This window comes from Filicampus tigris, chromosome 19 (assembly GCF_054856515.1).
Source record: "Filicampus tigris isolate MCC_2025a chromosome 19, RoL_Ftig_1.0, whole genome shotgun sequence".
Lineage (NCBI taxonomy): Eukaryota > Metazoa > Chordata > Actinopteri > Syngnathiformes > Syngnathidae > Filicampus > Filicampus tigris.
This window is the reverse complement of record NC_141235.1, coordinates 7,636,554-7,650,459: the sequence shown is the minus strand read 5'-3', so window position 1 is coordinate 7,650,459 and position 13,906 is coordinate 7,636,554. Positions and strand designations below refer to the sequence as shown.

Sequence of the window (13,906 nt, the reverse complement as noted above, 5' to 3'; positions counted from 1 at the left end):
TTTTATATTGAGACACAACCCAAATTGAAGGAACAACTACATAATCGAATAAACAAAACAGTACATATTAACTTTGTTTGTAAATATTTTTTATACAGGGAACTAGATACAAACAAATTAACGAGACAACGAGGTACACCTGGACAAGGCCGCAGTAGCTGGACAGAGCTGATTGATAGACACACGCAAAAGGGCTGACAAGAACAGGTGGAAACGAAACCCTAATGACTTGACCAGACATGAACAAGAGACACTGAAAAACATGCCCTAGTGAAACAAAAGTAAATCCAAACAAAGTAATCAAAAGCAAAGTTCGTGACAAGAGGTGGCTGGGTGCGAGGTAAGACATGTGGCATTTAGTTGCCTGCTTTGTGTAGTTGTTGGCCGAGGGACAGTCAAACCCACTAAAATAAGACCATTTCAACACGGCAAGAAATAGGCTGTAAAAATATGACTAGAATTCTTGATCCTTTGGCTATTTTGTCGAAAGCGTGCCCTCAGACATCGAGTAATATAAATTATGATGAAAAAAGACATAAAAATGTTCCTTTTTAAATAGTCAAAATATCTTTGCTCTTTTAACGTGGCAGGATGTCAAGCATGTGTTGGATTCCATCTTAATGAGCAGATGCTCTGCTGCGTCACCGGTTTCACGACACCGGGACAAGTCACCGCACACACTTGCAATAAGGTAATGGGGTGAGAAAGACTTTGATCAGCACGTTTCTGGGTTTTTCTACAATCCACACTGATGTTACACCCTATCGCAGGGAGCTCGTTTTAATTAAATGGAATTGGACGCGCTTTGATCGGCAGCCTGCACCCATTGTCAAACGTTCATGCCATAAATCTTCTTTTTGACTTTCCAAAGCACATCTTTGAAGAAGAAAATGTATCCCCCTGAATAAGACATTCTGAGAGCAGTGCAATGAAGATATTACTGTTATATTGAATAAAAACATATACACAATAATCCCAAAAAGGGTTTTTGTTGTTTATAGCATTTAATTTTTATACTAAGCTGAAATTTATAGTAGGCAGGGGCAAGGATCAGGCTGGCCGCGTAGAACAAAAATGTTTTGACATTTGACAATAACGAATGGCTGTGACCTCGATCCTTCAAGCAGCGCTCCATTAAAACCAGCATCATTGTGTAATGCAGGGGTCTTCAATCCTGTTCCTCGAGGTCCGCTGTCCTGCCTGTTTTCTATCTCTCCCTGCTGCGACACACTGGATTCAAATGATCAGGATCGTTTATCCAGTTTCTGCAGACCTTGCAGATTATCTGAACAGTGCAACAGCAATGAAATACTGTATAGGGTTGACAGTACAGTAATAATGACACTATTGGGTGCATACATTAACACTATTAAGTGTAAATGCCAACACTATATAGTGTGAGAAAAAATACCCCATGCCTCACTACCTTAAATAAAACGCATTATAAAATTGCAATTCAAAACACTTTTCTTTTATTAAATCAATTTCAGGGAGCTCATAGAGAACAGCAGTAGGGTGCAATGCATGTTTTTTTTCATGTGACAACTGCCCATCATGCCAATAAAATCAAGTCAGACACACCAATAACTGAACAAATCCTCCTCAATTCTAAATATAATAACATCCGTGGTCAGAAGAAATGCTGGTTTGCCAAACGGTTAATCATCGAGAAGCTTAAATCACTTAATGGTTGTTCAGATGTTGAGTGATGATGGATAATACGGATATTAACTTTTCACACGAACACTTCAATACAATCAAATGCCTTCAAGGACACTTGGCTTTTCATGTCTTATTTACATGTTGCATTTCAGAGAATAGGCATATTGTTTGTCAAGGAGCTGACAAATGGCACTCATTAGACTAGACAGAGTCAGCTGCATTACTCAGGAGTCTCCAAAAAAAGTCACGTGAAGTATTGACTCTTGTCTTTGTAGTGTATTCATTTTGACTATAAGAAAAAGATTTTTCGAATCGTTGTCTTAGCGATTCAGAGAATGAATGGATGGATGAATTCTGTCTTTATTTACATTTTACATAAATGTCCCACTTCAGTGGAAATGGGGTTTGTAAATGCAAACAAGTTGTATGTTGTTATGATCAACCGTAGATAGTAAACAGATTTGTGTGCTTATTTTAGACTTGAATCTTATATGAAAGTAAAATTTACAGATGAGGATTCATCTCTGTGCTTTGTGGGTAAAGATTCAGTAATTTACCATCTGACTTCCTGTAAGGCATGCCTATATAATAACCTCCCCGTCAGCGTTTGTGTGTATATAGGAGGGCGGGTCAGCACGTGTAAAAAGGTGAAATATAGCATCAGTGAAGGGTGCAGAATAAACCCGACCACTCCAACTTTTTTTTTTTTTTTTTTTTAATTTGGATTGGCAAGCCAGCTGCCAGCAGGGTAATATTTTATCCACAAGTCGTTTTCTGAGCATTCCTGCTCCGCAGTCGAGTCGAGTGCCTCTCCATCATGCTTGTCCAAAGGGATTTTTATTGACGAACACTGAGATGGGATTGGATGCCGTGTGCGTGCGTATTTGTGAGTGATTTTATTGCATTGCAGCCGCAGCAGGGGACTGTGTCGCTAGGTTACAATAAAATAAGCTCATTTATTTGTTGTCACAGACTCAGCATTTGACTCCTGACTGATTTTATTTGATTTTTTTTTCTCTTGCACCACCTGTCTATCTCACCCGGTGGTCTCCAACTTGGGCCTCTCATTCACCTGCCCACCTGCGTCTTTCTCGCTCAAATGTTCGTTAGCATACTAACCCAACATTGCCCCGATGCTCTCACCTTTACATTCCGCACCCTTGTCTCTTGGCTAATACCCAGCCACCTGTGTATCTGTTTGCAATTCATACAGTACACGTGCTGAGAGCAGAAGGGTACACAAATTCTGCTGTGCCGCAAGGAGCAAGCCTTAATTGTAGCAAGAAAGGTTGGCGGTGGGAGTGCTTCAGAATTATTTGGTTTTTTTGTGTCAAAGCCGAATTTGTTCAAGGACTGAGTGATATACGGCACACGTGAATTCTCAAGGTAGAAGATGTTCCGCCGACAACCAGTGGAGACCCAGGGTCATGGTTTTTTTCTTCTTTTGAGTATAAATCTTTTGCCCCCTTGCTCTGCCCTTCCCTCACGCCCGTGGCCGCTGCCGTCTTTCGCCCGTCTTGACCGATAAAGAGGCACAATTTATATCCATGGGTGAGCAAAATTAAATAGACCTGGCACGAGGTGAAGATAAATGGCTAAACACATTTCTTCCCCATTTCTTATTTCCAGAGCATTTTCTCTTTTAAAAAAAAACTGTTAGACTGACAATATACAGTAGTGCAATAATAACAACACATTCTCCGCTAGCGAACACAAAGGGACTGCAGGCCAGTCCTGTACCTGCCATACTTTCCCTCCCTTTAGTCACACCTCACTACAATAAACAGATTTTGTGTGGGTGTCACACAAAAAGCAGCACATATGGCTCCAAAAATGTTGAAAGCCAAAACTTTGTTGCCAATAACACAGGCAACAGTTTTGTAACAACTTCCGGACTCGTTGGCAGGAATAGTCTGGGTTACTCTGAAACCAAGGTAGTACTCTGAACATTCGAAATTTGACCAAACGTCTGCCTGCCTACTTGGAACAAATTGGAGAAGACAAGTGTGCGGTGAAGAAGGTGCACTTACTTAATCACCCTCAAAAATGTTATTTCAAAATGATTTCTATTACAGACCTTGTTTTGAATGTCAGTGTCATTTGCTTTTATCGGCAAAGGGGACAAAATCAGTTCAAATTGAAAATCATATACTGTATATGTTTTTATTTTAAGGCCTTATAGCCCGGCCTCTAGCACGTATAGCATCAGAGTGACTCATGAGATATGAGGCAAGCGGTGAGCATCAAATTAACGCTTATACAACAGGGCTGAAATTGGAAGTTGCTTTACATTCCAGAGAGCACAAAAAATACACTACAGCGAGGAGGCAAATTAACGTGACGCCGCAAGAACACTTTGCCCACATTGCATACCGAACATCCCCAAAGGGATTTTTGATTCCTTGAAAGAGTTTCTTGCCACTCTCTCCCAATTTGGACCTGACCTTTTGCAGGGCGCTCACAATGAAATAACATCAACTCTGGGAAGGATGCAATTAGTGTCGACGTGTGCACAACTCCCGGCGCAACATCTGACTTTGCGGGGCCTGCTCCCCACATCCCCCTGTCCACCTCCACAGGCCCCCAACATCCTGACACGCCACTTGTTTTACTGCTTAATTTACCGGGGCCACACGCGAGTATTTATAGAGCTCGCCGTGCAAAAATCTGAAACATGCAAATTAGGCCCACTCGTAAATAACAGAAGATATACGGCTGCGTAATTGGAAACAGGTAGAGCGCACTTGCTTGTTATTGATGACTCCGCTTCACGTGCCCTTCTCGCTATGTCGAGAGTGCCGAGTGCCTTTGAGGACAGTGGGCCGAGCATCTCGCTCAACTAATTTATGTCAGGTGACAAAATGGGAGGGGGGAATACATCAAATAAAATGGAGGAGCAGCTCCCTGTAGCAAGAGGCGGCAATAAGAGATACAGGGTGGGCCCACCTGGTTGACAATAAATTCAGAGTGATTTATGGGTGACAGCAACGCTTCCGCGGCACATCTCTCACCTCCCGAGTAACTGGAAACAATTGTGTTTATGATCATGAGGCAGACCCTCGTTAGGTTAAGTGTGACAGAGGCTGCCATGTTTGACATGCCATACTTTGAATGTTTGCTCTGTCCAATTTCAACGCTTACTTATGTCCGCCTTGTTAAAAGCGTCAATGAACAATTGTATGTTTACGCTTACAAGGCTGGTTCTGTTCATTGTGACAGCAGCTGCTGTGTTAGAAGCGCTGTACTTGCCTTTGCTGTGCCCAATTTTCTTTTATTTTTGGCTATTTTATTCCAAGTAATTGGAAACAATTGTATGTTTGTGATCAAAAGGCAACTCCCGTTTATCATAATTTGAAGTTCTGCACTCTGTGCATTTTCTCTGTCGAATTTCGACTCTCATTATTTTTCCATGCCTTGTTGAAAGTAACTGTAAACAATTGCATGTTTATAATCATGAGGCAGCTCATTTTTAGTATAAGTGTGACAGCGACTGTCATGTTACGTCGGAAGACCTTGTATCCACTCTGCTTAGTCTGTTTGCCCTGTACAATTTCTCCTCTTTCTTTTTAAAACCATACCCCTTGCGCCGCACCCCCAAGAAAGCCCCCTCGGCGACTATAATTCTTTGTTTGGCATCCAATTATCGTTCTTTCCATTTGCATCGAAACGCAGCACAGATGATTTCAAACGATGGAATGAACCGGTTGCCATATGTCTTCACTCCATCTCTTTATGTTTTTAATCTTGTGTTAAAAATAAAATAAAAAAACACACACCCTTTTTTTATGATGTAATCGGGAGCGCCATCTGTCTAATGAAGGGAGACGATGAAGCACATGGTGCATTTGCATGAGCGGGGGGTAAAGGCGTTGCTCATGCTGCGCTTGTGAGAAACGATCACGTCGCCCGGTCACATGCTTCCTCAAGATTACAATAATTTGTTTCTGGTCTGCCAGATCATTTCACTCTGGACCATTAGGATTTCTCTCACGTGTTCTGTTTCATTCATTCAGTCATTTTTTTCAAAACCACTTTGTAGTCATTCTTTCTTGAGATGAACACAGTCCACAATTGTGTGTTTGCCATCATGAGGCTGCTCATGTTTAGTACAAGTGCCACAGCAGCTGGTGTGTTAGACGGGAGACCTTGTACATTGCATTCAATGTGTCTGATCTGTGCAATTAGGCATCTTTTTGGCGAGAAATGAACAAAAGAGAAATCTTGGAGCGTTTCCCAGTGTTTTTGTTTGTTTTATTGCTATTCAATCATTATATTTACTGTAAACATGTTTGTTCAGGTTTTTCCCCCCTGAGCTGAACATAAATATATATATTTTTTACCATTTTAGCTCCTTAAGTTATTGTTTCTCTTCCTTCCCTGCATCCACCGAGTCTTCTCTGTCCTCCGTAATGCAGCCAGAAGTGGGCTGGAGGTGGGTTCTCTTTCATTGCATGAAGTGATATGAGGACCAAATCTTTCATGCGTCACGTGTATTGACCTCCGTCCCCGAAGGCTGCATGTTGTGTCACATGGCCAGTCCATCTGTTTGGAGGCTGGCAATGAGCATTAATACCGGTGTCTTCCCCTCCCCTGTCCATTTGCTGCGTTTAACCGGGTCTTGACAAAGCATCCACTTCCAGGTGTAATATCCCAAGAGGCGTTCTCTTCCTCTTCCAAAATATGAACGATGCCCAAGTAGTCGCCTGTGTCACTCCAGCTCGTTCCCCCGGCGACACGGCAGAAGTGGCGTAGTGCTCTTCATCACTTCTGAACAGAATGAGATTTCCTCTGAGACGTGTCTCCGCCTCCGCCATCTCATCCTTTTCACTCCAGGCTCCCGGGGCCTGGACGTCACCTCCGATGGTCGGCGGCTCATCACAAGGCTTGCTTGTTGTGGACATATGTCACCTGAGACACAGGGACAAGTGTCTGAAGCCTCAAGGGGAGGAAGAATGTCTCGCTTGTATTTTATTTTATTCCTTTGTGATTGATAGTCAACGATTTCTTTAGCTCTGTGCTTTTTAATGGAGTAGCTTTACGGTGGCATGTGAAAATTGGGTGGAGAGGCTATTGCATCCTCAGTTTACGATGCTTTCGAGGTTACTGCAAGCAATGAACTAGTTTGCACAGCGGCGTGATTTGTCATGTCACGGAGCACAAATTCTGTATGTAGGTGTCCACTATAATTACATTAAAAATAAAAAAATCTAGACATGTACATCAGGATTCACAGTTTTTACTCAGTATTTTGTTGATGCATCTTTGGCAACAATTACAAGTCTTTTTAGATATGAAGCCGCAAGCTGGGCACACCTATCTTTGGGCCTTTTCGCCAGTTCTTCTTTGGCATCTCTCAACCATCAGGTTGGATCAGAGTTTCTCTCGACAGCCATTTTCAGATCTCTCCGCAGATGTTTTGTCGGATTCGAAGTCTGGAGTTCTGGCATGGACACTCAAGGACTTGCACAGAGTTGTCCGCAAGATAGTCCTTTGATATTTTGGCTGTGTCCTTAGGGTTGTTCTCCTGATGAAAGAGGAACCGGTGCCTGTTTCCGGATGCATTGTATCTGTGATGCATGAGCGTAGGTTAGTGATATACGTTTACGTGTTGCTGGGGTAAGAATAGTACTTTGTCGTAAACCGAGGACCCCCTGTCCGATGCTATCTTTCTGCCCGTAGGGGGCGCCTATAAATTTCAAGGGTCTTTATAACACACAACACGAACATGCTTTGACCTTGTATAGCTATTTAGAGTTAGGAGTTTTATGTTTTATGGACAGTCGTCAAACTTCCCCACCATGCTGTGCCCAGACACCATAATGAAAAAGTCCTATTCTCTGCAAATTAGTGTCGCCCATCTGTATAGTGTATGTAAATTTGGTAGCCATCAGACTAATCTCTAGGACAGGTTCAGCTTTGAAGGACACCAGGAAGGAACTTGCAAATTTGATCCCAAAATGGAAGACCTTTTGTTGCTTTCCGGGAATGCCTGTTTGAGACTTTGTTGTTGGTCTATGCATAATTGGCATGCTTGCAAAATTTCATCCTGCTTAGTCCAACTGGTTTGAAGGACAACACTTTCTAAAAAAAAAATCTTGTGGTTGGATTGTTCGAGATTAGTGTTTTATGATTAGTCATCAAACTTTGTCACCATGCTGTGGCCACATGCCGTGACGAAACCTCAAATCCTCTGCAATTTATTGCCACCCATCTGTCTAGTATAGTGCTTCAAATTTGGTAGACATTGAATAAAATCTCTATGACAAATTAGTCTTTTAAGGTCTTCTGGAAATCGACCCCGAATGGCCGCTTCAAACCAAAATGGCTGACTTTGAGGTTTTTTTTTTTATAGTGGGTTTACTCATAATAGACTCCAGGGCTTCGAGGACTGGATTTTCGGAAAGCATTTCAGTGGGTTCTATCGATTATTTGGCCTAAAAACAGCAAAGAAATCAAGGAACTTATCTAACCAGAAGGACAACAATGAGAGCGCAGACCTCCGGCAAGGAAAAATTGAAAAAAAATTATGTGTTTGATGTTTAACTATCAGTCAAACAACTTGTTAATTACTCCAGTTTTTCAAAGTGTACTTCCTGAATAATAGAGGATGCAAAAATATGTTTCAAAAGGTCAGACTTTTATCTTCAGGCCATTGCCATACAAACTGTGAAATGTGAAAATAACACCCTTGATCTGGCAACGGAGTGGGTGCTAAAGCATCTGCCTCACAGTTCTATGGTCTGGGATTCAAATCTCTGCTCCGTTCTTCCCATATGGAGTTTGCATGTTCTTACTGTGCAGGGTGTACCCCGCTTCTGAAACCAAAGTCAGTTAGGATAGGCTCCAGCTAACTTGTAACCCTCATGTATGAAACACTTTGTATGGAACACCCTTGATCCAGTTTTTTCCTTGGCACATGTGCTTGGCTTGCGTATACAATTTCACAGAATCTTTATTTTTGAGGGGTATTATTGCCAACAAACCAACCAATCAAAATCTCTCACCTTGCATGTTTTGTCCTTGATGGTTATAAGTGACATCATCAGAGAGACAGAGATACTGCATGTTTGCTAGCTTCGAGCTGAGAGAATGTACAGTACGTATCAATTGTCTTTCTTCATTTTCTGTTAGCATTCTGTGTTTTTCTCTCTCTCAATTCATTTGGACCAATAAAATCCTGACATTCATGCAGCAAATCTTCAAACCTGCGGAGGCGTTCAGAGACACATCCGTCCATATCCAATTCATACGTGGCACATTTGAAGCCTTCTCACTGTCGGTAATGTGTCAGACTGTTACCTTTTTTGTGTTGACATCTCCATCATCTGGCGCCTTGCGGGGCGGTGACAGAATGACAGAACGTCGTCAAAAACCATCTGTGTCCGGTCATGAAGGCCAATGACAAACGTCCATCACCTGATTAGTCTGAGAGAGAGAAAGAGAGAGAGAGAGAGAGAGAGGGTAAGAGAAAGAGAGAGGGGAAATGTGCATCTTACTGCCGACAAAACAAGCGGTGTAATTAAAAGTCAATGGCTTTTGCCTTTGAGGCAGATTTGTGTGTGTTTTAAAAAGCTAACGAGCGGCCAGTGATGGCGACATAATGGGCACACGTCACGGCCACCGTGGTCCATCTGCAAAGATGGAGCCGTAGAATTGTACTCTGACCTTCATGCTCATTCCTTCATCATGCTGACATCAGGCAACTTGCATTTCTCAGCCGCTCAAAGGTACATCGTTCTCGTCGGTCTTACACAGCGAATTATTTCGCGCTCAAGAGCCCAAACGATCCGAGGCATTGATTAACAGCGGCCGGCCGAGGCCTGCGGCAGTTATTACCAACTCTGTCATGCCGTTTTTAATGGAAACCAGAGGGGGGGGGGGGGGGTGAAGGCATGTATCATCAGTGCGAGCACGCTTTTGAATGATTTATCAACAGTAATTTTGGCGCGGAACCCGTGTGTTTCATTTAACGAGCGTATTTGCTCGCCATGGTGGGAAATTAATAAGCAAATAATTGGCAACAAAATGGCGTGTCACCCTGATGAAATATGGAAGAAAAAAAATACGCTGAGCAATGCTGTCACGGTCACCCGATGCTTACCGGAACCTTCCTCAGGTTATGTGGCATGGATGGGAATTAATGAAAATTTCAGTGGGAAAATGCTAAGAAAAGGACATTAATTGAGAATAGTGATAGACGATTATCGGGCTGATATTCGACCTTTCCAATCAATTAAAAATCAGATGATTTTGAGATGTTAAATTCACTGCTGGTACCTGCTGGCCCATAGCCGTGTTGGGAATTCCCTTTTTTTTTTTGGTCTTTAGACAAAAATAATAATAATGACTGATAAGATTACCTCAAGGAACAGAATTAAAGACCCCTGTTATAAGACATGCTACACTGCCTGGGAGCTCCCTGCACTATTTGTTAAGGGGGAAAAGGATTCTATGTTCTCCTTACCATTATCTATTTCTATTTCTCTATCCACTTTCTGAGATTGAATAAACCTTTAACATCTGAAAATCTGTATAATAAATAATAAATGTGCTTAAAGGCATATCTATCATATGAAGTTTGTATAATTAAAATGTTGATGCCAATACTTTCCCCTATACTGAAAACGAATATCATGTTTTCATGAAGCACTATATTATCAAGTACTTTTATCCTTATTAAACTACATATTACACATTTTTTTGTTGTTCTTTTTGGGGAAGGTTGGTGTAGATTATTGACATTTCCATCAAGTGCTTTAAATTAAGAGTGTGGTCAGAAAACAAAATAAATTCTATATCTCAAATAATCTCATAGAACCGATGTGTTATAACAATCAAGGGGGTATTGGTACACTGAAAATAGCATCCCATACTTTGGATTTCAGGTTATAGTTGGGTTCGTATTTGAGACAGTAAAGGAACAGTACACGAAAACAAAAACCTGTTTTTCTTATGTGCAAACAGGAATACATATAATGACCTTTAAAAGGAATAATCTTAGCCAGAGGTTTAGCTGCACTGTATTGGATTACAAAGTAGACGTGTGGCTACACTTCTTGTCCCTTATGTAATATGTGAGAAGTGATACTGTTTGACTCTATACTGTACTGAAAATACAACCCATTACACTCCGAATACCAATAATCAACAATCTCATGGCTAAATTCCTCTTGGACATTTTGTCAGTGCATCTTAAATGTTTTCAGACACTTAGCTATTTAACATTAAAACCGTGTACATTGTGTCACACCCTGGTAGCGTTTTTAGCCCTGGCGCCGATAAATTTGGTTTTGTACATGGGGAATACACAGGAATTCACACTGCAATTCCTGCAGATTGACAGTGAAATGTCTTGTACAGGTTGCCCTTTCAGAAGGTGATGAGTCTTTCCAAGGAAATATCTTCAAAAGGTTGTAATGTGTGACACGTGTTCTGTTACTCACACTAGTGCTTTTAGTTGCCCTTTTTCATGTTCTATTCATTGAATCTTAGAGTGTAGTTCATTTTGTCCATTTCCCTGTCTGGGTAGACTAAGTGTGACCCAATTAAGATGCCAGTTTGAAAGTGGAGCGCTGTGTTAGCTTGCTGATAGTCTGCAAACCAAAGATTAACAATGAAGAAAAACACGCAGCCATTCGGCTTTCGGATCTTTTTCAAGAGGATTCTTTCGGAGTTTGAAGATCTTTTGATGGCAAAGAGGACACAACTGTACCCAAAGTCACACTTAAATAATCTGCATAATTCTTTCACGCACAGCCTCCCTTTTACACCCCCCTTCATCCCGTTCCACCATTCCCCATCTTTCCCTTCCCTCCATTTTTTTTTTTTGTTATCAAAGAACTTGAGAGCTGCTTTTCATAGCCAGAAATAAGAAGCCTGTCCCACTCGAGTGGGCAAAGTAATTGAGAAATGAGTGGAACAACAGCCGACGGTTATTTAAAGCTTTTATTTATTTATTTGTTTTAGATGGTATCTGGTCTCTGGAGTTGACGAGCGGGAGGAAAACAATATTCATTGTTTTAATGGGACATCGCCCTCCGCCGTCTTATTTCCTTCCACCACCTTTTGGGGTTTCTTTCGAATACATGCACAGCATGTTAAGTGGTCTTCCGGATAAGACATACATATACAGCAACTTTAATCACCAAAGAATTATTATAATTAAATAAAGTGCATTTGACAAGATTTCCCTTTTTCAATTTGGGTCAATGTTCATTTAATTGATTCTGAACTCCACTTTTAACTTCATTGCTATTTTGAGCAGAACAATGCCATAATGCAATTTGTGTTACGGAGATGCAATACTGAGGTCACCAAACCAGGTAACCTCAGCCTCCATGCCTTGGCAGAGCCTAAAAATGCTGTCCATAAGAGTTATGAACAAATTTGGTGACAAAAGTCCACCTTGGTGGATTCCAACCCTCACTGGAAACAAATCTGACATACCGGCGGCAATGCGGACCAAACTCTGACACCGGTCGTAAAGGGACCTAACAGCCCATATTATCCCGCGCGTGTGGATTGAGTTACTTTAAAGAGAAGAACGCTTGGGAATACAAATTACAAATGACTTTCTAAGGTTTAAAGCTCATTAAGCCCTTGCGGTGACCTTCCCAAAGTTCTGACAGCAACGCCGATCAACTATCTGTGAACTGCGCAGTCTGACTCTATCAAGCGAAGCCTGCTTAATTTTGACAGTTCAAACATTAAAAAAAAAATAATCTCAAAAGAAGTCCGATCGTTAGGCACCAGAAAACTTGAAATGGTTGATTAAATGTCAAGTATAAACGAAACTCTGTCAAACGTTAAAATCTGTTACCTTTAGATCACAAGGGAATAGCATCAATAGCATCAAGCAAGCATGAGATGTTAACATTAGCTGTGTACAGTTTCACTCTGTGCTCCTTCTTGTCAAACTACACAAACAGGTGGACGCAAATGAACCACGCCGGTCACATGAGACAAAGAAATGAAGAAAAGGTTGTTCAGAAAAAGATGATATGTGTACCAGCTCAAAGTGCTTTATTTGAACCTTTTCTGCGAATGACCACACCTATTTAACCAAATCAAGTGTGGTCCCTGAGCACAAAATGTTGTTCACTCCGACCATATGAAAAGGAGAAATGTGAGTTTTTACATTGTAAATTGAAAATGGCTCACTCTCATCAAATGTTCCCCCAATGAAGTGTTAATAGCATTGGAGTGTACTTAGAGCACCCACCCCCACAGCACCTCAAAGCACCCCTGATAAAAGGCCTTAATGGTAGGGAACAGTGGAGCTCCAGGCTGCTACGCAACCGCTGGCACTTGTCCTGGCCAAAATGAGGAGTAAATTGAAGGCCAACAAAGACTCCTCAATTCTTCTCCGCAGAGTCCAGCCTGCCTGCTGTTTTATTTTATTATAACACTTAGCATCTGGGGAAGTACACAGGGTGACATCGTTTCCAAACCCTGATTTCAAACCAACACTGTCTTGAAACTTTAAACCACAATTTGAAAACCCATCCATTGCTTGAGCGTTAAATACTGTCTTGAAACCTGATTTGAAATTCTAACCCTGGTTTGAAAGCCGAATTTGAAACTCTAACCCTAACCAACGCTTGAAACCCTAACTTGAGATCCATGCATGGTTTGAAACCCAAGCTCTCGTTTTAAACCCTGATTTAGGCTTGAAATCTTACTTTGAGACCCGACAGACCCTAATTTCATATCCTAAAAACAGGTTTGAAACCTTAATCTGATACCCAAGTCTGTGCTTGCTTGTAACCCCAACTCAGGCTTGAAACCCTAATTTGAAACCCAAACCATTGGTTGTAACCCTAAATTTGAAATCCTAAATCGAAACCCTTGAAATCATGACTTTAAATACCAACCCTAATTTGAAACCCGACCCCTGGCTTCAAACCGTAACCCTTGTTTATTTAACATTAAATTGAGTCAGCTCAAGATGCAGATATCAAAAGTTTCCCTTTCTGCTCATTAGTGTATAAACGAACCTCATCGAACAAATTCCAAACGATCAACTGATTTTTTTATTTTTTACGATGAAAAGTTCATCATTAATCTCCATCGTAACCTTTTCCATTGATGTAAAAGGGTCAACAATAAAAGTGAAACAAAGTCATAGTATGACAGCTTGCCAGTATAGAAGAGACTAATGTGCGTGTTTGTGCGTGTGTGCACGGCGGTGTAATCACGCTTGTCGCCCATCCTTCTCCTCCTCCTCCGGACCTCCTCTCTCCCA

General features: G+C 41.4%; 1 long non-coding RNA gene across 2 annotated transcripts in view; it reads left to right on the top strand.

The window, feature by feature from the left end:
- Positions 1 to 211: 211 nt before the first annotated feature.
- Positions 212 to 13,906, top strand: part of LOC147129235 (uncharacterized) — a 38,129-nt gene continuing 24,434 nt past the window's right edge. For both annotated transcript variants that reach the window (XR_015082618.1, XR_015082619.1), the window contains exons 1-2: positions 212 to 340; positions 591 to 691. This is a non-coding gene — a long non-coding RNA (uncharacterized LOC147129235). The remainder of the gene's footprint in view (positions 341 to 590; positions 692 to 13,906) is intronic.